General features: G+C 50.0%; 2 protein-coding genes across 2 annotated transcripts in view; both read right to left on the reverse strand.

Annotated features, from left to right (window-relative positions):
* LOC134008452 (eukaryotic translation initiation factor 3 subunit A-like) overlaps window positions 1-6,812 on the reverse strand; it is a 100,896-nt gene extending 94,084 nt beyond the window's left edge. The window contains exon 1 of the mRNA XM_062447838.1: window positions 6,802-6,812. The gene's annotated coding sequence lies outside the window, so the exon portion shown is untranslated. The remainder of the gene's footprint in view (window positions 1-6,801) is intronic.
* The window catches only part of LOC134009183 (B-cell lymphoma/leukemia 11A-like), a 64,848-nt gene that overhangs the window by 12,275 nt on the left and 27,548 nt on the right, over window positions 1-25,025 (reverse strand). The gene's annotated exons all lie outside the window — the stretch shown is intronic.

Here is a 25,025-nt window from a genome sequence, read left to right on the forward strand (position 1 = left end):
ACCATAACCTAAATGAGTTTATTGAAACTAGTTTGATTTAAGTTAGACATTTCATTCTGTTCATTGAAACCAATCTCTCATATCAAACCCATAATCCAACTTTTCATAAGATCTGTTTACCTTACTTGAATAAATTCATTGTAAAGATATTTTGACGTGCGTGTTCACTGATGTTACGATTGGCTCTACTCTTAGAACGAATTCATTCCTAAAGATGAGACTGATTATTACATATTAAACATAGGATTCCCTAATGTCCTAAACCAATATTAGGGTGGTGCCCCAGACTTTATGATAAATTAAGTATTTCTATCTTTAAAACGAGCAAACCCCAGCTACACTTCTTCCTCTTTACAGCCTCTGAATGTTTCTCTCTCTCTCTCTCTCTCTTTCACACACACACACACACACACACACCATGCCCTGCCCCAGATTCCCCGGCCTGTCTCCTGTCTTCTCTCTGTCTCTGTGCATGTCCTTGTTCCTGGCCTGCCTGCCCTCTCTCCCTCCCCCCTCTCTTATCTTTGACAGGAAGCTATGTCATCCATCTGAAACAGGCGGTGTCAACAAGCCCAGGCTAAATGGCCTTTTCCAAGACCCATTTGGCTCTGCATCGATTAAGAGCCCCGCCGCGATGGGCGATGGCTAGGGAGATGGGGGGGGATCTGTCAGTGTGCGAGCCCAGTGATGGAGTGACCCGGCTGGGCCAAAATCTAAACACGGCTGGGGTGCCTGGAGTGATAGGAGAGATGGAGGGGGCTGGGTAGGACCAAGACACCAGTGAAAATGGCAGGGAAGCTGTTCACTGAGCCGTCAGAGGCGGGGTATTGATTATCTCCCTGTGTTTCAGTCTGGGTAGAGAAGTAAACAGGAGAGTCCCAAGCTGTACAACAACAAGGCTTTAGAGAACTCCGATACAGTCGATCTGCCATGAAAAGAGACAGTTTTTCTTTTCATACAACAGACCAACTTTTTCATCAGGAAAACACATTAACTTGTAGGTAACAGCTTTAGTCCCGAGGTTCTATATTTTGCAAACTTTGTATGTTGTTGTTTTGTATCGATGACAACCACCTTGCTTTCACACACACACGTTTCACATTTACTGAGACATCTGCTTGTTTGTTTATTGTCGCTGCGAAGGCAGGTGGTTCCTCTTGAAAATTCAGCAGTCGCACTGTGTTGTTAAATTTGATGAGAGCTTGCGCCCAAGCAGTCCAATGCAAGATGTGACCTTCTAGAAGTTTCCACTTCTTTCAAATACTTCGGATCATTCTTTGAGGTTGACGAAAGGTTAAAGTTATCACTCACAGTATATCGTATGAAGTCCACTCACATGAAGTAAAACTCTGGTTCAGAAAGTGTAGTCTTCAAGGTGGGAGCCATCTTCTTCCACTCAGAGGGCAGCTCCGTGGGTCTAAAAACAGGCCATGCCTTCTCTTAAAATGGCCGCCAAGTTTGCCAGAGATTTATCACACCACCTGCACACCAGTAAAAAGGGATCATTTGCTCCCACTTCCTCTGTACATAAACTGCTGTCTCATTCAGGGGGGCAAAACATTTATCACGGCACACTTTCTGCCATAACAACCTCCCAGCCCGGACAAAGTGCCATGGAGTTATAAGGGGATTTATTAGCCTGTTTTATGCATGAATACAATCCTGTTGTCGGGCAGGAGTCGGGGCAACGGCTTTAGCATTTTGTCAGTTACAGTTAGCTTTGAAGGATATACCACCGATTTAAACCGGAAAAGGAGGGGGTTCTGGTTCTGGACACAATAAACAAGAAGAAATAATCAATCAATAGTTGACAGTAGACGCCACAGTATTCCGACAGCGCAGTTCTCTTTTCGGAACAAAATTGCAACTGGCAGTCGCTTTTACAAGAACACACTAAATATGTCGACGGCAAACCAGCTGGTTCCGGGACCGACAAACTGTCTGTTTTGATTTGGCCGTGAGGACGCCTCCGTGTGTTTGGCACACCGTCGAGAGGCCGGTGACAGCGGTCCTTTGCTCTGTGTTTGTGTTCAGTGTTGCTGATACGTAACGGGAGCGCAGGCTGGATGGCAACATGTCGTCCCCGGTTCTCCTCACACGACGCTCACACCTTGAGAGTTTCCAGGCTCAAGGGCACCAGCACTGTCGTGGGTGATGCCAAGATGGCTGGCGTGCTGCAAACTGCCAAAATGTGTCACTGACTCCCATGCACTTATGGGCTACTCAGAATACGAAGCGGGCAGGCGACCATGCACTGACTCCCCCCCCCCACACACCCACACACACTCCCTCATATCCACCCTTCTCTCCCTGTCTTGCCACATCCCCCCCCAAAATCAATAGTGTGATTGGACGTGCCCCCCCCCCCCCCCTCCCTTCCTTTTTGTTCCTTGGGCGTCCCACTGATTAGGCTTGGCAGAAAGAGTGTGTTTGGAGGACGGATGCGTGGGCGTGCACGTGTCTGTGTCTACACGTCTGTCTGCGGGTGCCTGTCTGTGTATGTGTAAGTGTGTGTGTGTGTGTGCGACACTCCTAGCGATGTACCAAACGACAGTGCGGTGCTGATCTGCATTCTGAGAAGCCCCCTCCACGCCTCGGTGCTAAATCAAGCCCAACATCTCCCGTCTGTCCTGACGAATGCCATCCCCCAAAAGGCCTAGGATTGCCCGCCCCGGACCAATCACGTCGCAGGCTGACAGGAAGTGGGGACAGCCAGAAGAGGAAGTGGCCGACAGCTCGGTGATGTCTCCAGGCACTCGGTTGAATTATCTGGTATTTTGGATTTTAATCTGGCCGTGAACTTTCTCGGTCCTCCAAAACTGTATCATCTTGTCACAACTATCACCACAGTTTTGTAGTGATGCAGCTATTCCATCGAATGGTGCTGCCTTCAAACAAATGTCAAATGCTTGAGAAAATCCAACTTTCGTTTTAGGCCCGTTACAGTAATGCCAGCCTTCTGGCCTCAGTCTTGCCTGATACTTATGTAACGAATCAATAGTGAGAGACAGCTCATGAGGGACTGATGGTCCAATTTCATGTGAGCTTTCATCGGAGCTTATCTTTATAAAGTATGTCCAGGATCTGAACATTTCCTCCTGTCTCTGAAGGGTTTCAGAGAGAGAGAGAGAGAGAGAGAGAGAGAGAGAAGAGAGAGAGAGAGAGAGAGAGAGAGAGACAGAGTGAGAGTGACAGTGAGAGATAGAGGAGGAGATCCAGAGAGGAGGATGAGACAGACAACGCAAGAGAGAGTGGTGGAGAGGGCATGCAGAGAACGAGGCAGAGAAAAGAGAAGAAGGAAGAGAAGAAGAAAATGCAGAGAGAGAGCAAAGAGAGAGGCTCTTGCTGAGATGGAGGTGTGAATTTCTCTCTCTCTCTCTCTCTCTCTCTCTCTCTCTCTCTCTCTCTCTCTCTCTCTCATCTCTCTCTCTCTCTCTCTCTCTCTCTCTCTCTCTCTCTCTCTCTCTCTCGCTCGCTCTCTCTGCCTCTCTCTCTCTCTCTCTCCTCTCTCCTCTCTCTCTCTCTCTCTCTCTCTCTCTCTCTCTCTCTCTCTCTCTGCCTCTCTGCCTCTCTCTCTCTCCTCTCTCTCTCTCTCTCTCTCTCTCTCTCTCTCTCTCTCTCTCTCTCTCTCTCTCCCTCCCACCTTCTCTCCCTCTATGACTTTGCACTTTTCTCCTTATTAAGGGAAGAGGACTTGCTAGCTTCCTACCGGAGACAGCAACAGTCCCTTCCTTTGCGTGTGGCCTGAATTCCTAATGAGAATAGGAGAGGCCTATTATTGATGGCCGTTTGAAACCTTGGGGCCATTAAACTGGGCCTTGGTCCGCTTTGGTTTAAATGAGAATTAAAGATGCAAAACCCAATGCATTTTATATCAATCAAGCAAATAACCAAGCACCAAGGGAGAGCTGTTGGAGGGGAGGCACAAAGTGGGTGGGGGCGGGGAGGAGAAAAAAACTGGTAATGGTTTTTCGGAGCGAGGGAAAGAGGGAAGTGGTGGGGAGGAGGTGGGGGCTGGGGGGGGTGGGGGGTGGGACAGAGGCGATGCACAGCCTAGTGTTTCTGGAGATTATGTCTTTATTAATACTGCTTCTCGCATTTCTAATCAGGCATTGCTTTCATGCTAATGTTTGATGTTATTTATTAGTCAAATTCCCTCCCTTTTTCTTCTTATTCACAGCCCCAGGAGCTGAATATGTCGATCCTTTCTTTCCTTCCTTTTTTTTTGCAGTTGCAGCAATAACGCAGATTAATTCCATATTTTGCAGACCTCCAGCCTCTCCAGACCAAGCCCCGCGCTGGCACCATTTAAACCATGACAACACAATTGGTGGTGGTGGAGGGAGAGGGGTGACTTTTGTTTGGGAAACAAAATGTGCCCGCAGACCCATTCAAGTCACACAGAGAGAGCGTGCCAGCCAATACAGTCCCCATGGGGGAGTAACGAGGAAGAGGGCTACTGGCGTCCATCGGCGCCCTGCGGAATGCTTGCTGCAGCACAGCGGGGGAGTGATTGTGACATCAGAGAGCAGGAGGAAACTCCCTGCTGGTTCCTACCCCCCCCCCCCCACCCCGGGGGTGTGTCTGCGAAAACACGCGTGGTGACACACACACACCACACACGTCCACACACGCACGCACTTTGACACTTCCCATCTTCCTGACGTGCCCCGTCTCTGCTGCCACTCAAACACAAACGTGTGGATGTGTGCTCCTCGCGTAGCTAGCCCACGCTGGAGCAGAGGATTGAATCATGCCATGGGGGTTACTGTATCATCCTCTGAGAAAATACCACTTATTCGGTTGTGGAGTTGAACAGGCTCAGTTTAACCGGCTCGCCCTGGTGCTGTGGTGGCCGAGCTCAAGGGATTGAGTCATACCTGCTAATCTACTTTAGCTCTCCAATTCAACTCTCTGACTTTAGGTTTGAGCGAGGGACCGGAAGCTCCAGTGTAGATCAGATCAGCCGGCAAGATTTCAAGTCTTGGAAAGAAGCGCTCTTTCTCCTTGAGATGATCAAGCCGCGGACACCTGGACACACACGCACAGACAGATCTCCCAGCCTTTGAAGTCCGATGCGTCTGTACACCCTCCCACGGGCTTCAGTCGGTTGGGCCACGCTTGTTTGTCCTGTGACCCTCGGATCGGCAGCCATTAGACCGCTGGCACCGTCATTACGGCGCAGTCTGCGTCCATTTTCCCACGCCGGCCTCTGTCTCCTGTCAGGTGACCCGCCCCAAACCGTTAAGATGGATTACCCTCCTTACGCAATCATCTTCAAATGATTAATTCAGCGTGAGAGCCGTCTGAAAGGTGACTTGAGCTCGCCTCACAGGCATACATGTCTGTCTGGAGAAGCAATAAGAGGCCTGGATGTAGTCTATCCCCCATGGGGCCTTGGAACACAATAGGCACCATTAGGTCTGGGCCTGGCTTTATGACCATGTGAGGTTAGCTCAGTGGTCGCTGTAAAGAGATGAGCTCTTCTCCCGGCCCAGTGGGACTTCTCATTGGGGGGGGGGGGGGGGGGAGAGCAGGATTGGACCATGGTGCAGTGGGAGGGGTGTGGGAAGTAGGTTCTTGAGAAAAAGACGGCTGGATTATGGTGTTAGGGCTGAACCGATGGCTCTGGACGATGAAGACGATGTGGAGGTTAAGGAGAGTGCGCACACACACAGACACACACATACGCGCACACCACTCATGCGTGTACAGTATGCGCACAAGCATGCACAGCCACACACTGAACATGCACCCCCGGACACACACACACAGACACACACAGGTATCCAGTAACATCATCTGGTCTGGATAGCTGGGTAGCAGCTACTGCAGAGGACATCTGACACCAGCCATACAAAGAGACGCAGTGCGCTGCACACTGAAACACCAGCCCCAGCCCTAGTCCCAGCCCTAGTCCCAGTCCCAGCCCCAGCCCCAGCCCTAGTCCCAGTCCCAGCCCCAGCCCCAGCCCTAGTCCTAGTCCCAGCCCCAGCCCTAGTCCTAGTCCTAGTCCCAGCCCTAGCCCTAGCCCCAGCCCTAGTCCCAGCCCTAGCCCCAGCCCTAGTCCCAGCCCTAGCCCTTCTGTTGGTTTTTAGACGTAGGGGTATTTCGAGGGAGATAGGTAGAACCTCTTGATGACCGTCAGACCCCCCCCCCCCCCCCCTTTTTTCCCCCCTGAGTGACAAGGGCTGACCATGGGATGGGATAAGAGCATGTGGACACACATTTTGTTTACATTCTGATCTCTTGGCTCCTCTTAAGCTGGCCTGCTAAGGCGATGTGAGAGGCGAGGATTATTGCTCTGACATCAGACATCAATATCACGTCCATTGAAAAATGGACGAAAACACGACTAAGCCTGTTGTCAATGTATGGCGTCTGTGCCGCGGGTGAATCAGAGTGGACAGGGAAGGGTTTTAGAAAACAATCACAACATACAAACAAAGACCATTGTTTCATTACTCATGTTTTCACAGTGGGAGATCAGTAGGCCACACACATGAACACCCACACACACACACACACACCAACACACGCACGCACACACACACACACACACACACACACACACACACACACGAATAACACACAGGGACGAGTTTCGTAATTTGTCGGATTTGGTGCTCTTGGTCCGACCTAGTCTGTCTGAGCATGCACAAAAAGAGGGATGCACACACACACACGCAAACACGCAAACACACACACACACACACACACACACACACACAAGGACAACAGCATTTCCAGCCCTCACTAGCTAATCCACATGGTCATGCTCGGGGGTCAGGTGTGACACACATCTCCTACAGACTGACAGTGATTTCCCTTGCGGGCCGTTGCCCGGTGCCTCACCCCCCCCACCGAGACCGCCAGCCCACCTGCCACTGCCCACCTCAGCGCCCCCTGCCTCCCCCCTCTCATCACCCCCTGGGTTCCCCCATCACGGCTGTTCTCCGCTGGTTCTCTGTCTGGCTGTCTAACCCCCCCCCCTTCCCCCCTGCCTCTCTGACTCCCCACCTGCTAAGCCCTCAACCCCCCCCCCCCCTCCTTGCCCACACACACTCTTACTCCATCACCCCCCTCCACTCCCCTGCCCCCCTGCCTGGCTTGCTGCCTGGCTGGCTACCTGGCTGCCTGGCTGGATGGATGTAAAACCCCCTGCCGGCTTGACTTCCCACCTGCTAAGCCTCCCTGTGGACAGTGACCTGGAACACGCACAGCCCTCCTTAATGTGAACGCATATTGCGACAGCCACTCACAGAGTGGCAGCTCCTGCAGACCACCGCTGCTCCTTAGGGATGTACGGACAAACACGCATTCCTCAATACAATTAGAAATAAACGAAAGTACGACATGCACACAGACACGCACTCACAAACACCAACACGCACGCACAAGAGACCGGGTGACTTGATTGGATAAGAAACATGAAACAACAGGAAGCGTGACGTATGATATGGAACGCATCACGACGGGCCTCAGCATCAGCTGAGACATAAGAGGAGAGATCCGATATCTACCAGATCTACCCATCCATTAAGAGGTACTCCATACTCTGCCTGAGTAGCACCACTAGATACAATTTCAGCATCCTTCCCACGGCTCCTCTCCACGCGCACAGACATCCCTCTTCCGGCAGGACAGACTCTATTTATAGATTCCTGCATCGTTATCAGCGGTCTCCTAAAAAACCCTAAATCAAACAAACGTACGAGGTAGACCTAAATCGTGGGACTCCAGCAGGAAGGGTTTAGCCCAAATTTACGCTCCGGGAAAAGCGATAACATCGGTTCCATGGGTGGTTAAACAAATTGGAAGAATGAGAAATCAATAGTAGACAAGGCTGCAGTCCAATGTTCCTCAAACAGAGAGGGAGACGGAGAGAGGGAGAGGGAGAAGAGATAAGGAGATAGGGAGGAAGAAAATCGAGAGAGGAGAGAGACCGAAGGGAGAAAGACAGAGTCAGGAGAGAGAGTCGGGAGAGAAGGGGGGAAAGAGCCAGAGTTGGGAGGGGGAGAGAGAGAGAGTTGGGCGAGAGAGGGGGGAGAGAGAGTTGTGTGTGTGTGTGTGAGAGAGTTGGGAGAGAGAAGGAGAGGATGTGAGAGAGCTAAACGCTAAGTGCTCTTCTATTGAGGGTCAGATAGAAACTGTGTTTTCAAACTTCCTCTTAATGTGTTGCTAATTAGAAAGAAAGCAGAGGGGGCGGGGCGTGTGCCGTGCGTTGACTAACGATTTGTCACTAGAACGTGACAAGAAGCCACAGAGGGTGTTCTACTGAACAAGCCCTTTTATCTACTCATATATCTGCAGAGTCCGGAGCAACTGTGCAGCGCCCACACACAGCCTACTACACGGTGTATGAGGGTTTAGATGCCCACGCACATCCATGCATCTTTAAAAGTATCACCGGACAATGGCTTCATACCGCATTTTAATATATATTCAGCACATCTATTATTTATGGGAACAGACCTCTGTTTCTACAGATACAAATACTTTGTTTCCTTCTTTTACCAGCAAGAAACCAGGTTATTGTTTTTGCTAATGTGCATCCATAGATATATATTGGCTTATTGGCTCATTTTCAGACGGTACAGTAATGTTGTATTGTATTTAACATTTTGTATATCAGTATTTTCCGTTGACAGTTCTAGTTTATGAGCGCTGTGCTGTGCTAGCTGTGTGCTGTGCTAGCTGTGTGCTGTGCTAGCTGTGTGCTGTGCTAACGGTGTGCTCTGCTAGCTGTGTGCTGTGCTAGCTGTTTGCTGTGCTAACTGTGTGCTCTGCTAGCTGTGTGCTCTGCTAGCTGTGTGCTGTGCTAGCTGTGTGCTCTGCTAGCTGTGTGCTGTGATAGCTGTGTGCTGTGCAAGCTGTGTGCTGTGCTAACTGTGTGCTGTGCTAGCTGTGGGCTGTGCTAGCTGTGTGCTGTGCTAACTGTGTGCTCTGCTAGCTGTGTGCTGTGCTAGCTGTGTGCTGTGCTAACTGTGTGCTCTGCTAGCTGTGTGCTGTGCTAGCTGTGTGCTGTGATAGCTGTGTGCTGTGCAAGCTGTGTGCTGTGCTAGCTGTGTGCTGTGCTAGCTGTGTGCTGTGCTAGCTGTGTGCTCTGCTAGCTGTGTGCTGTGCTAGCTGTGTGCTCTGCTAGCTGTGTGCTGTGATAGCTGTGTGCTCTGCTAGCTGTGTGCTGTGATAGCTGTGTGCTCTGCTAGCTGTGTGCTGTGATAGCTGTGTGCTGTGCTAGCTGTGTGCTGTGATAGCTGTGTGCTGTGCAAGCTGTGTGCTGTGCTAGCTGTGTGCTGTGCTAACTGTGTGCTCTGCTAGCTGTGTGCTGTGCTAGCTGTGTGCTGTGCTAGCTGTGTGCTGTGCTAGCTGTGTGCTCTGCTAGCTGTGTGCTGTGCTAGCTGTGTGCTGTGATAGCTGTGTGCTGTGCTAGCTGTGTGCTGTGCTAGCTGTGTGCTGTGCTAGCTGTGTGCTCTGCTAGCTGTGTGCTGTGCTAGCTGTGTGCTCTGCTAGCTGTGTGCTGTGATAGCTGTGTGCTCTGCTAGCTGTGTGCTGTGTTAGCTGTGTGCTGTGCTAGCTGTGTGCTGTGCTAGCTGTGTGCTGTGCTAACTGTGTGCTGTGCTAACTGTGTGCTGTGCTAGCTGTGTGCTGTGATAGCTGTGTGCTGTGCAAGCTGTGTGCTGTGATAGCTGTGTGCTGTGCAAGCTGTGTGCTGTGCTAACTGTGTGCTGTGCTAGCTGTGTGCTGTGCTAGCTGTGTGCTGTGCTAACTGTGTGCTCTGCTAGCTGTGTGCTGTGCTAGCTGTGTGCTGTGCAAGCTGTGTGCTGTGCTAGCTGTGTGCTGTGCTAGCTGTGTGCTGTGCTAACTGTGTGCTGTGCTAGCTGTGTGCTGTGCTAGCTGTGTGCTCTGCTAGCTGTGTGCTGTGCTAGCTGTGTGCTGTGCTAGCTGTGTGCTGTGCTAGCTGTGTGCTCTGCTAGCTGTGTGCTGTGCGCCACCAGTCCCTGCTGGATCTCGAGAGGCTCGTATGAGGACTGTGGCGTCATCATGACACCCTCCTGAGTCATCACTACTCCCCTCTAACCTCCCCCTGGCCAACACTCATCACTCTTGATCTACCCACCCCCCCTCCCCCCCCCACCCCCCCTCCGCCCTCAGGACACACTGGGGAGCATTTGGGCCACGGAAGGTTATTAAACACACACACACACACACACATAGACAGCCACACAGTAGCCAACACGCGCGCTCACACACATGCACAGGTGATGAGCAAATATTGTGTTGACTTGGGGGGGGGGGGGGGGGGGGAGCTGTGCTTAATAACATGGCGTGAAAAAACAATGCTTCTGGAGGAGTGAAGAGGTTGGGGGAGCGCTGGGTGAGCAGGGTGTGTGTGTGTGTGTGTTTGTGTGGGTGTGTTTGTGTTCACTGTGGGCGAAAGGTTTTGTCCTTCGGGCCCGGCAGGAGAGGCAGTCTGTTTAAGGCAGAGGGAGAGAGGCAGTCTGATTAGGGCAGAGGGAGAGAGGCAGTCTGTTTAAGGCAGAGGGAGAGAGGCAGCATGGTAGGACTGCTCCCAGGCAGTGACGACACACACTCACACACACACACATCCATATGGACACAGGTACCAAGATGCAAATGCCTAACCTGGAACATCCCCCATATGCACATGCAGTGTGCAGACACACCAATCCCCACTGGTTTCATAAAAGCCCTTGTAAACCAGGGGCGCTGATGAAAACCATGTTTCATTGTCTTTACTACCTCCCACAAAGGCCGAGGCGACAAACGAGAGCGCTCCTAAACCACGCGTGGAAACCCTAATCCCCCTCGTCAATCCACCCGCCGTCCACGGCAACGTTTCACGTCCACTAAGTGCGGCACTTAAGACATCAGCCACCGTGATCTTTCTGACAGTCATCCACACAGGGCGCGCACGCACAGCCAATCCGATTGGACGTCTCTTTTTTGACATGCCACACCCCCCCTCAGGAGAGCCCCTCCAACTCCTGCCCCCCCCCCGGGGGTCGACGTCTCTGTCAATCATCCCAACGTTCCAATCAATGGAACTCCGGCGTGTGGAGTTGATTATTGTTTTTAATGAGATGACCCCGATTGATTTCCATTGGTTTAGGGGGGGGGGGGGGGGGGATGCCCCTCAGGGAACTGCTCCAATTTCAGGGGGTTCGCTCGAGGCAGGGTTAAAGCTGTAACCTGTAACGATTATATCCAGATCATGGAGGCACGTTACTGCATGGGATCGCCGCCCTGTCGATAGTCGTGTTTTACCAGAGCAGCTCTCCTGCTTTAAGGTGTATCAATAGAGAGTAGTTAGTTGAGGTTGAATGGGAACCCTTTCTCTGTGGGATATAGATCTGGCTAAGGAGATAATTGCGGGTGTATAATAGGACAATTGCAGGGGTACACACACACACAGAACCACATGCATATATTGCTGTGTCACGTGACTCTCTCACGCACGCTGGTGTCTTCAGAAGATGACAGCAGTGAGGAATAGTCCTCAGATCCACTTGTCATCCAGATGGATGCAATCACCTCCACACCTTGCGTGTGTGTGTGTGTGTTTTTGTGTGCGATAGAGAAAGTGTGCCTCTGTGTGTGCACTTTGCTGTGTGTGTGTGTTGGCACAAGCCCGTGTGTGTGTCTATACAGAATGTGTGTTTGTGTGTGTGTGTGTGTGTGTGTATCCTAGCAGCATCCTCAAACAGACACACACCCCAGTGAGTTACAGGAGACAGACATCTCAATGTGCTATGTCACCTCGCCTCTCCCCCATCCCTCCATCCCTCCATCCGTCAGAGCCGCGCCAGGCTGCTGGAAGCTTCACATTGATTCATTGAAATGATATGCAGCGCCCGTCCTCGTTACATTTTTTGGCGAGCGTTCCAAAATGAAAACACTTCCTGAGCGGAGAGTTTACAGAGGATCTGAGGTGAGCCGGCGGGGGGAGAAGTGGCATGTCGTGCAAAGTTTGAGTTTCGTCAAACTGTCTCTCTCTCTCTTTGGGTGAATCTCAATCAATATCCATGATACTATATGGAATGGGGTTGGATGTGTGTTGTGAAACAGGCACTAAAATGAATTTTCAACAATTTCAATAGACATTTTTATTTTTCATAACATCTTCTCGTCCTCCTCCTCCAAACTCCTTTCTTGCGGGAGGGATGTATAGTTGACCTTATAGCGCAGTCATTTACATATAACCTTAAGCTTTACGGCTGACCTTATCGCGGGGCAGTTTATGGTCGCAGAGACGACAGGAGACATGGCGAGATCTGTGCTCCAAGGCCACCGTAATGAGAGCTCCTCCAAGCCCCCGATTGGGCGATGCAGCGGACACCCAGAGATGGAAGGGACTTCTTTTTAAAGGTTTTATCTTCACAATGAATAGTTTGGTTGAGGGCAGGGACGTGCACAGGTAAGGGCTATTGTTGCATAAACGTATAAACATATATACGTATATATATATATTATATGACATTGTTTGTATTCTCACGCCGGTGCACTGCGAGTGAAGGAGAGGGAAAACCCTTCCACTTTCAATTGACTTTTTGAAGTAATGGAGATAATGTTAGAGCAATAGCCCCTGACCATGTCTGTGCACGTCCCTGGTTGCGGGCCTATACTGTGCGTCCAGTATGTCTATGTGGACATGACACTGTCACGGCGCTGGACGGGCTAGCAGGAAGAAAATAGATGAGCTACGAAGACGGTGACATTTATTTTAATGGAGCGCAGAACACACCACCTCATGCTAGCTTGAGCTTTACGGATATAGAACATTTGGAAAGGTTATCTTCTCTCTCCTTCTCTGCGCCAGCCTCTCTCTCTCTCTCGCTCTCTCTCCATCCTCTAATCTCTCTCCCCATCCCCCTCCTCCTTCCCTTTATTCCACTCCAGCTCTCTCTAGGGTATTGTCTTCACTTTGGGGATGTTGTCCTCTCAGTGACAGCAGAGGAGGTTGGTTTCTGTCCTCACTGATCACGGCTTCACTGGCCACCCCCAGCCAATCATTGATCAGGTCAATTAGAGGCCTGCATCCTGATAGGCTGTCTCCTGCCATCAGGGTTCTTGACATTTGGCTCACGCAACCTTGACTCCCCTGACCCTAGCACCTGCTGCGGCCAATCACCTCGAATCCCATTACGGAGTGGGAAACTGGGCAGCCATTGTGTGTCACAAGCACAAAAGAGTGGTGCCCCCTGAGGGATAGGAATGTGCAAGGCAGACAGCAGAGAGGAAAAAGGTTGAGGTTGGCTGAAAAGTCTGGTTAGGGCGTCCTCAGGTGAACTCCTGCAGTGAGGAGAATGACAAGGCGAAATATGGTAATGGCGTCCAATTTTGGTTCTTAACGATAAAACGAGAGCGTGGTGACGGATAAGGTGTGCGGAGAATTTTCGAATGAGACTTTGTGCGCCGCTACACATAAAGTGCTGTTCCATTGTGATTGACGAGTTGTTTTTGAGCTTTACTTTTGAACGTGACATTCATCACAGCGCAGGAATATAAATGATCGAACACCATGTAAATGGTTGCTCTTTGCGGTTGTTTATTAGTCACTGTCTCTCCTGCTCCTTTCGCCCACAGATTGCCCTTTGAAAAACAATCTATACCTTCCTGGCTGAAAACATGCGCCATGTGCAATTCCCTATCCACAGTGAGAGACTAACAGTTAGTGTTTCACTGACAGACCAGGTCAGAGTTCAAAAGGTGAAACAAACCAATGACTTTTGTCCCTTAGCCGCCTCAGAAATACATCTCTGGGATCTGATGACTGGATCAGACCGGGCTAGACGATCTGGAGTGTGAAAGCTGGATCAGACCTGGCTGGACGATCTGGGGTGTCAAAGCTGGATCAGACCTGATAAATCGCTATGGGACGGAGGCTTGCATGCTACAACCTTTTTCTGCCTTAGTCATCTGCCCTTTATCTCCAACCCAGAACACGTCCTCTCCATCCCAAGCTGTTAGAAGTGGGCGCACGCACACCCACACTCCCTCCCTCCCTCCCCCACACACACACACACACATACAGAACACACACAGAACTTTCGCAGTCAGAGGGCTACACGTGGTCTCAGTGGTTGATTGCTGTCTATCCTTTAAAGCCGTCCATGCGACCGATTCGTCTGCCGTGAACTACAATCGCTCAACACGCACAAGATTGAGAACCGTGTCTTCAGCCACGTCTTATATGTATATATATATATACATATAAATATATATATATATTTATATGTATATATATATATATAAGGAATGGGACCGTTTTTTTTTTAAATGTCATAGCCAGAGGCAGCAAGGTGTGTCCACAACACACCTTGACTATGTTGCTGTTGCCGTCAGTGGTCTGAAAAAGCCGTCTGAGGACGGAACGCTATTTCACAGATAATTGGATGCACACGGTGCAGATTTGGACAACTGTACACTTCAGGGGGGAGCGCGGCAGGGATTCACGACAGGAGAAAGATGTGTGTGAGGTGAGTTGCTCTCATCTCCTGCCTGACGGTGAGTTTGGACCATTTATAGCACGTGAGCTGAAACGCATACCTGATGTTGGTGTGCAATAAAGGTGCAACACAGGGAACACTGTCAGGGTTGGAATCCACACAGTGGAAGATGTTTCCTCGGGCGGATTACACAGATACGGGTTGGGCATCTACTCGTGATGTAACTCCAACTCTTGTAAGGAGGCTTTTTTTTGTACACGTTTGCGGTGAATCGAAATGATTTAGGAAAGGGAATGTTTAATGAGGGTGTTTGTCCTCTCCAAATTGGGTACTTGAATGAGAAACTGGAAGAGCACATCAAAGTGAACTGGCGTCGCCAACTGGATGCTACCCACAGTCTTTTTAAACAGCCCCCCCCACACACACACACACACACACCCACACCCACACACACATACACACACCCCCCACACACACACACACACACACACACACACACACACACACACACACACACACACACACACACCACCACACACACACCCACACACACACACCACCACACCATCCCTGGTCAACAGAGGAGAAGTGGGTCAGGAATGGCCACGCGTTTTCTCCCCCCCCCCCCACCTTACAGAATCCATATTGATTTTCTCCTCCGTGGGCGAGAGTGGACTCCAGCAGAATGGACGACCGGCGTGAAGGAATGGTGTTTTGAAAGTAACGGGGTCGTTCCCAGAGCCAGAAAAGCCAGAAAAGATTGGCTCGGGTCTGAAGGCGGTGAAAGGTGCACGCACGCGGCCCAATGAAAGTAACAGTGTTGTCTTCGATTAGAAATTAATCCACAAAAAAAGCCCAACATCTACTTCCTGGTCATGTTTCTCCTGATAGAAAAGACCCCCAGTCAGCATTCCTCCAGACAATGTGGCAGTACTGTTCCTAATTCTGACAAATGACGCGAGTCCAGCTCTTACGAAACCAACTGGGATTGGACTATGTACTGTACCAAGAGCTAGGTTGTAGGAACGCGCCTCTGTTCAGTCTATGTGGGTCACGCACATCGCCGCAGTGAAATTATGTCAACGCAAAGTTGTTGTCGCCTTTCATATAGACAACACAGGCTGGCATATCGTGCTGGACCAGACACGAGAGTGTGAGATTTGGAATGCTGGTTGCCGTGAAAATCGACGGAGGTGTATCACTTCAAAGTGGAGATGAGATAAGGCGGGATACCTCATAGAGTTGCCCACACACATCCAATGTTATGCTAATATGAATCCAATCCTCTGGATGAGAGAGCCGTCCCTGGAGCGGGAGAACATGAGATTACACACCTAAACACAAAGAAAGCAGAATGCCTTCAGCTTCTGTGCGTCTGGGTGGGTCTGTGGGCCGTAGATCTTAGAAAACCTACACGAGTGAGGGGTTTTTGAACACGACTATTTCCTGGTTTTTCAATTTCTTTTTTTGATCTCTCTTGGTCTTTCACAAATACCTTTCCTGAGTCTCTTTCCGTCTTTTTCTTCCTCCCTCGTTCCCTACATAACTCCCTCTCTCTCCCCTCTCTTTCTACCACCCCTCCCTTTCTCCCCACGCAACTTTTCCGCTCCCTCCCTCCCTCTCCATCATCCCCTCCCTCCCTCCCTCCCTCCCTCCCTCCCTCCCTCCCTCCCTCCCTCCCTCCCTCCCTCCCTCCCTCCCTCCCTGCCTCCCTCTCCTGCATGTTAGGGTTAGCCCATCCCAGCCTCTGAGCCGGCTGAATAGCCGAGCGTAGGACACGTAGCGTTGTCGTCAGCGCGGTGACCCCGGCGATCGGTCCTGACACATGCGCCCCGCCCCGCCCGTCCAGGAGGGGGCTGCGTCCCCCCCGCTCTCTGCCCTGTACTTCCCACTGCCCGCATGCAAACACACACGTCAGGTCCGCTCCTCCTCAAAGGGCCCGTCAGTCCAGGGGAGCGAGGGGACCATCCTGGGATCAAGTGATTGCTCCTGGCAGATCCTGTGTTTACCACCCTAGACGAGCGCGCGCGCACGGACACTCACACACTCCAACAGAAACACACACGCGCGCGCGCACACGCGTTGGTGGATGCACTTAGCTGTACACACTCCGGATGGAAACCCACAGGTACACACACATGCACACTCAGAAAGACCCGTACCGGCAAGCGCACTCACACATTCGCACGGTATGGAAACACACATATATATGGAAACGCACACATGTACGGGCAAGCCCGCGTGCACGCAAACACACACACACACGCACGAGCACACACACACATGCATTGAAGTTTCACAGGGTAGTCGTAACTGATTTAAAGGTGTGTGATGAGAGGTAACGATGATAGAGTGCGACGGTAAATCCTTTCAGATCTCGTAATCAAACCGGTTTGGAGGATTTCACTTTGAGGAAGTCTATGTGAGAGGAGACAGGTTACGTTCGTCAAGAAGCGTTTTATGGTGCTTTTAAACCATTGAAGTAGACCTGTATTGCAGTAAGGCAATAAAATAGATTTAAACTTGATTCATCAGCACACACACACACAACTTATCTTGACTCCATCAATTTATCTCCCCTGGCGCTCTAGGTGACTTCCAATGAGATTTGGACCTCCTCATAATCATATTATTGCACTTCACCAGTCTGGACCAAGGCCAAGACACATATTACACAAATAAAACAAGAGATGGGCAGACCAGGACACAGGGAGGTGTCTGCTCCAACAAGTAAACAACCTTCTGTCATCCAGCCTCTCTCATCAAGCCATCTGACATGCTAACATCATACAGCAGTATCACGGTATAGGGATGTTTAGCTAACCGTATCATTGTAGCATGACCCACTGCCTGTCCATCGATCTGTGATGCTCTGTGTAATTCATAATGCTAATGGATATATAAAAGGTTGAGGGAAATTAGAGCATTAGCCATTGCTAATGCTAAATCCTCCTATCTCACGTAGGCTAGCTAGTTAGCACCCCCCACCCCTCCAGATACTGTATCATGTAATGCCAGTGGACAGACTGGGTATGTGAAGGTTAGCATTAGCCGCCTGTCGCTAATTATAGCCAACCTTGCCCAGGTACTGCTCTGTGCTGTATGAGTGATGGGGAGGAGGGAGAGGACATGTGGCCTTGGCTATCAGTCTGATGTCACATTTTGAGGCCAGTTGGAGGAGGAAAAGGATTTAGAGAAGGAAGTACAGGATGAAGACCTTCGGTTTAAGCACCATCGTCTAGAGAGAGAGAGAGAGAGGGAGAGAGAGAGAGAGAGAGAGAGAGAGCTCAGAGAGATGAGAGGGAGGGAGGGGCAGGGCGGTAACTCTACTTCTATGCAGTGTGAATTTACGACATCGCCTGGAGTCTCATCTGCTCTGCTTAGTGTTGCGAGTCTTGGCAGCAGCACTGACTGTGTGTGTGTGTGTATTTACTGTACGGATGTGTGTGTGTGTAAGGAAGAGTTGGGGTGGGCGATCACAGCTCAATCAGACCTGGCTGCAGTGTCAGAGCCAGGGACCAGCCATTTTTTACGGCGTCCTAATGGAGAACTGGACCACAAGGAGCCCATCAATTCTACCTCCTCTCCTCTCTCGTTCCTTCTCGCCCTCCTTCTCTCTCTCTCTCTCTCTCTCTCTCTCTCTCTCTCTCTCTCTCTCTCTCTCTCTCTCTCTCTCTCTCTCTCTCTCTCTCGTACCGAATGCATGCTGTCGGCCATTCCATCAGTCAGACTCTATTACTCATTTTCTTTCCACGGCTGTCTGCATGTCATTTTTCTTTATTTGTTTATCTGCCTTGTTATTTATCCCTCCCTCCCCCTTCTCTGTCAGTCTGTTTCTCTCCCTCCTTCTGTCTTTTTCGGGCTCTCTCCCTCCCTGCCTCTCTCTCCCTCCTCCCTGCCTCTCTCTCCCTCCCTGCCTCTCTCCCCCTCCCTCCCTCCCTCCCTCCCTCCCTGTCTCTCTCTCTCTCTCTCTCTCTCTCTCTCTCTCTCTCTCTCTCTCTGACGCCTTTCTCCCCGACAGCTCGAAGCACAGATCAGAATTAGATTCATGGATAAGAGAAAGAACGGAACTCAAAGCACTGGGATGGCAAGCCGACGTCTCCCAGGGTCTCCGGAGGAGCCTGTCTGCACAGTCGATCCGTTACACAGGGGGGCTGAGCGGAGCCCTGTCTCTCAGTAGAGGTGCTCATTGGGCACAGGTAAATCACGAGGTAGTGCTCATTGGGCACAGGTAAATCACGAGGTAGTGCTCATTGGGCACAGGTAAATCACAAGGTAGCGCTCATTGGGCACAGGTAAATCACGAGGTAGTGCTCATTGGGCACAGGTAAATCACAAGGTAGCGCTAATTGGGCACAGGTAAATCACAAGGTAGCGCTCATTGGGCACAGGTAAATCACAAGGTAGCGCTCATTGGGCACAGGTAAATCACAAGGTAGTGCTCATTGGGCACAGGTAAATCACAAGGTAGTGCTCATTGGGCACAGGTAAATCACAAGGTAGTGCTCATTAGGCACAGGTAAATCACAAGGTAAACCCGCCCATGGGACCGGCCTCTGTATCGACCACACACGATGAGAAGTCTCCTCGTCGATTCGCTTTCCCTTTTTTCCGGGAGCGTTGTGCTGGGTGTGTGTCTCATGATGCGTGTGCTAGGGTTGTTCTGTGCTGATATAACACGTGACACACACGCGTGTGCACTCGTTCACACGCCATGGGTTTCGAGCAGGCGGATCCAGGAGGCAGCTGGCTGCTCCGTTGTGTAGGGATCCCTAACCAAGTAGAGTGTGAACCACAAAGTCAAAGAGCCGGCAGGAGTAATCCTCTAGAGACTCACACCCACCACACAGTGTTCTCAACTCCTGCACTCTACCTATTGTTATGGCTCTCAACTCAAACCCCAATTGTCGCTCCCCTGTGAAATCTGCTTTTTATTGAAATTTCCTTCAACGAACGACTCCTCTGTGAGATAGTACACACTACCGATCCTTTGAAGGGAGGAAATGAGCACAGAATGTGAAATCCCAATTCAACGCCAATAAAAAGATTGTCTCATCATTCTAATAGTGTGGTAACGGTGTGAAATGTTCCATTTGTATATTGTCTGTGTGCGTAGGTTAGAAAAGGATATTACGGATGTCACTTTTATGAGCCAAAAAAACGTAGCTCTAAGTAGAAGAGAAGTTTTCAGAATGGTCTGAGGGAGGCTTATTTACATGCAGGGAGGGTAACCCACACATTCGTGAGTTGAGTCACGATTTGGCACCCCCCTGAAGTGCTGTTGTTCATCCTGTCTATTGGGCAAACATCCCTCCAGGGATTTAACCTCACCCTGCTGCCAAAGACACTGACCTTTACATCACTTCCTCCTGTTCACGCATCACATCCTGGGGAAACTGCGGCGCATGTGAAATGAGTAGCAACGGCGAGCTGGAGGCATGCGAGTGAAACGCCACAGTGCTCGCGATTACTCTTGTAATCGCTCTTGTAATTGTTGCTTAATTTCAGCTTGATTGATTGGACGCGGATAACAGGAACGCGTGGAGCTGATCACATCACTGGTACAAGAGGAATACATGTGAACGTCAGCAATGGCCGCCGTTTACAATTAGCATCAAGACGTGATCGCTAGCAATGGTGACGATGCTAATGTGGAAACATTAGCATATATCTGCTAGCTGTCTCCAACTCCCAACTCGGGTGTCCTTCAAACGACAGAGGGAACGTGAGTGCGTAAATCAGGACGCATGCACCATGTAAGGACACAGGCATTTTAATAATAATCACAGGCCAATGGTTCACTCTGCCTCATTGCGCATTGTCATGGGGACAAGCGGGGGGGTGGGGGCGACGGGATCGACGTGGGCAGGCGGGGGGGGGGGGGGGGGGGGCGACTCCCGAGGGGGGCAAGATCGATCGTTGCTTGGCGGCGCTCACCTGAGCGGTGTCCCGGAGCTCCCCGAGGACAAACGTGCCCACGCCAGCACTTCGTCTCAACCGCGGCCCCCCGGCGGTGACTTGTGGGGACGGGACTCTCTGCAAAGCGCTGAGTGTTCAGACCGCTTCAGAGAGAAGCTGCAGTGCAACTCAACTCAGGGGATGTTCCAGGCCGCGGGGGGGGGGGGGGGGGGGGAGATGTGGACCGATCGGGTTACAGACTCGGTGCTTACTACCTCTGCGGCGTGGAGTAAGGTGTAGTGTGGATGAGAGGGGAGGCCTACACATGAGGTCATCTGATCATCTTTATCATGGCTGTTAGGCTGATCGGGCAGTTTTTCCCCCTCCTGCATTTCTCATCACCTCACGACAAAGCTTCCGCTCGGCAGATACCGTATGTTAGTAGCTCTCAAACACGCTAAGCGCGTCATACGCACATTATTTGCACTGCATATATTAGAGTTACATGCAGAACGTGACACCTCCAATATAGACAACCACAATGGAAAAACCCTGTTGGATTTCTCACCTGGGTTTCTGCATCTAGAAAAAAACACTTTTTCATTAATCCTAAATTAGACCCAATGATTGCCATTTTAAAGGCAAAACGAGAACACAGTCCTAAACATTGCACATCGCTTTCCTAATGGTTAGACTCATATTCGGTCTCATATAAGCTACATAACAGATGCAAATACTAAACCCCATCTGGCTGATATGAGGCATACACATAGCAATTATTTTGTCTTCAAATACCATATAGACCAAAGCGAGATCCATATGAGAAGCGTTTTCCTCACTCACAGCTGGTTAAGTAATGTGATTTAGAGGGTGTGCGTGTTACAGTAATGTGTGTGTGTGTGTGAGAGAAAGAGAGAGAAAATGAGAGCGAGGGGATGGGAAACTGAGAGGTGGAGAGAAAGAGAGGCAGTGAGAGAGAAGGTGGCCGAGAGAGAGAGTGAGAGAGAGAGAGAGAGAGAGAGAGAGAGGGGGAAATGCTAGAGAGTGGGGGAGAGAAAGAGAGGTAGTGAGAGAGAGAGGGTGGGAGAGAGAGAGAGGGTGGGAGAGAGAGAGGTAGTGAGAGAGAGTAGAGAGAGGGTGGGAGAGAGAAAGAGGTAGTGAGAGATAGGAGAGAGAGGGTGGGAGAGAGAGAGAGGGTGGGAGAGAAAGAGAGGTAGTGAGAGAGAGGAGAGAGAGGGTGGGAGAGAGAAAGAGGTAGTGAGAGAGAGGAGAGAGAGGGTGGGAGAGAGAGAGAGAGGTAGTGAGAGAGAGGAGAGAGAGGGTGGGAGAGAGAGAGAAGTAGTGAGAGAGAGGAGAGAGAGGGTGGGAGAGAGAGAAAGAGGTAGTGAGAGAGAGCAGAGAGAGGGTGGGAGAGAGAGAGAGGTAGTGAGAGAGAGGAGAGAGAGGGTGGGAGAGAGAGAGAGAGGTAGTGAGAGAGAGGAGAGAGAGGGTGGGAGAGAGAGAGAAGTAGTGAGAGAGAGGAGAGAGAGGGTGGGAGAGAGAGAGAGAGGTAGTGAGAGAGAGGAGAGAGAGGGTGGGAGAGAGAAAGAGGTAGTGAGAGAGAGGAGAGAGAGGGTGGGAGAGAGAGAGAAGTAGTGAGAGAGAGGAGAGAGAGGGTGGGAGAGAGAGACATCATTCCCCGCGGCCTGCGTTCTGACAGCTGCGACCCCTGCAGCTCTGCATGGGTTTAATCAGCTACTTCTACCCTTTCCGTCTTTCTCTCTCTCTTGCAGGTTCACTCCCTTTTTATCTTTCTTCCTCTCTCTCTCTTCCCCCTCTCTTTCTCTGACCTCACGTTGGCATCTCTCACCAACCAATGGATTTATGTGTGAAATCTCTTCATGTTTGGCTATATTTGGGGACCTCTAACATTTTGCTGTTGCGTATTGTGACCACATCATCATCCAGCCGTCGTACACCCTGCGCCCTAACAGCCATTTCTCACAGAGACCTCACCTGGTCTTATAACAGCAATACCCCTCAACATTACCATATGCCATCACACTCCACTATCCCACAGGACCTGGGACCTCTACCACAACAAAAACAGCCATCCACTTGACTACAACGTGTAGGTTAGCCAACATGGTCGCCATGGAGCCTGGGAGGCAGAGAGCAGAATCAGTCATGCTGCCTAAATATGTCATCCTCTGTCCATCTGCCCCTCGCGCCCCGCGGGCAGGCGGGCATCAGGAGGAGGAACACAGACTGAGGTCACACAGCAGTGCATTGTGGGAGGGGGAAAGGGGGAGAGAGGAGTGAATGTTTCTGACTGTTTGTTAACACGTTAACATCTTATGTAAAAACGAATTTGTTTCATGTATCACATGATAGTAAGTGAAACTTGTGGGTTCACCTGGGATGTATGGTTATTTGTACTTCCCAGTGTTGTTAGATGGCTTTTGAATACCAATAAGCCTATTAATAGACATAATTTCATCAGTAAAACATTCCATACCTTTCTTGTTTCAGAGAGCATCTGAATATTTCACCAACCGCATTTAGATTTGTCAGTGTCAAACAGAGGAAAATTACTAATCAACCTAACATCCTTCTTTGGACTTTGTTGTCTATTCATTGGACCGACCCTGAAGTACAAGAGTAAAGACTAACATGTCTATAAATAGTCTTCTGTCTCTGAGACAATCAATTAGAATATCTCTTCTGTGGCTTTAAATAGCAGCTCTGCCATTCATTGAATTTCCAGACCAACACTTAGCTGCTCCATATGGCTCCTTGCTAAAATAAAGTAGGTTACTCCAGGCTACGCTACGCTAGGCTAGCCGACCTGCTATTGAGTTGCCTATGGCTACACAACTTCAATGCTATGCTATAGCTAACATATTTGATTAAACACACCAGGACTCAGGAGTTTGCTTGCCTATCTGACTGCCTCCCTGGAGACCATGTTATGATTGTTTATGACCCAGTCACGCCCAACGACAATGCAAACAAACACACCTCGATTTGTCAGAATCTTGGGTTTCACGAAATCGAGCAGCCCAGCTAATGTTGCTAGCTAAAATGCTAATCTGAGATTGTTGTTTGGAGCTGGGGCGGGTGTGTGGGGTAATGTCTGTTTGTCTGTGACTGGGTGGGAAGTCGAACATGATAGCTTGGTCTGTGACCTTGGAGGACTACCTCTGGCAACAGATATGCTTCCTGCATTGATTTTCCTTTTCATGGCCAGGTTATTTGGGTTTATGCCTCCCAGTTTGCTAGGCCTCTGTCAAGGTCACCTGGGGATGAGAAATCTATTGTTGTTTTTATCAATTTGTGCTGTGTAAGTTGCCATGACTGAGTGTGTGTCATAACTCCAATGTAGCCTACTATAGCTAGTCACTACTAGCTAGCCACAACTACATTGCTTAGAATGAGCAACTGGCTTTTAACTGCATATCTACTCATAGTAACAAACTACTATAGACTTGCCATGAGATTTATACACCACATAACCTACAGTAAAACCACAATTCAAATCCAGACATTTCTGTGCTTCTAGGAAGGAAGACTTTACCCAAAGTGGAAAATGTGTCCTTCCAGATGAAAGCATGAGGCTAAATGATTAATAGGGACTGTTTCCTGTTTAACTGCAGATCAAAGAAGAAGGTACAACCTCAGATGTTTATTTTATTGTATTTTATTACAGAAAACACTGTTAAATAAAGTAATATGCAGGGAAAAACATGAAAAAGGTCTGTTTCACAGTGCAGAGCACCATGCAGGCTTGAATCTCTGGGTATGTTCAATGCAACAAAAAGCTGGGTGGTAATCATTTACACACCAATGCCCTCATGAATTGAGCATGTCAGGAAGATGTGCATCTGTAATAAGGTGGGTTGGTGCATGGAGAGAACGTACAGTAAACAAATGTATTTGATTTCCAGACTCAGGCTAAAGCATGCCCTCGCTAATCAATACAATGGATTTGGTCAAAGTTCCCCCTCGTTTTCTTATCCATTTTCCAGGAGGAGAAAGAGAGAGAGAGAGAGAGAGAGAGAGAGAGAGAGGATGAAGAGACAAAAAGAGAGAAAGATAAACAAAGACATATTTGCGTGTGTACGTGTGTGACAGAAAGCAGGACGAGAGAGAGCACGCTCACAAGCTTGCGCAGGTATGGAAAACAATAGGAAGCCAACATTAAGGAGACTGGAGTGATCTCACACAGCCTCGGACGCGAAGTTTCAAATCAACCCAGACGAAACGAAACATCCTTCTTTCGACACGACAGTAATAAATAGCGAAACCCGCCTCCTCTTCTCCAAGATGGGAGAGTCACGTATGTCTCAGTCACACACACACACACACACACACACAGGCACACGCGTGCAAAAACATTCATTTGCTCCCACACACACACGTGCCACCATGAGAAATTACGTTAACTCTGTGATTCACAACACGCGGCACGCAATCAACATGGGAATTAGCCCCGGCAGGAGGTCTTCATGTGTAGGATGTGATGGACGGGGTAAAGAGGGAGACACCATGTGATCCTGTGAGCTGATACAACAGCAGCCATCCCTCATCCAGGGGCCACAGGGCTCGGGGTCGCCCCGGATCCAATCAGGACCCCCAACATGATGAAGTCACTTCTCCCCCCACCGATCCGTCCGC

This window comes from Osmerus eperlanus, chromosome 22 (assembly GCF_963692335.1).
Source record: "Osmerus eperlanus chromosome 22, fOsmEpe2.1, whole genome shotgun sequence".
Lineage (NCBI taxonomy): Eukaryota > Metazoa > Chordata > Actinopteri > Osmeriformes > Osmeridae > Osmerus > Osmerus eperlanus.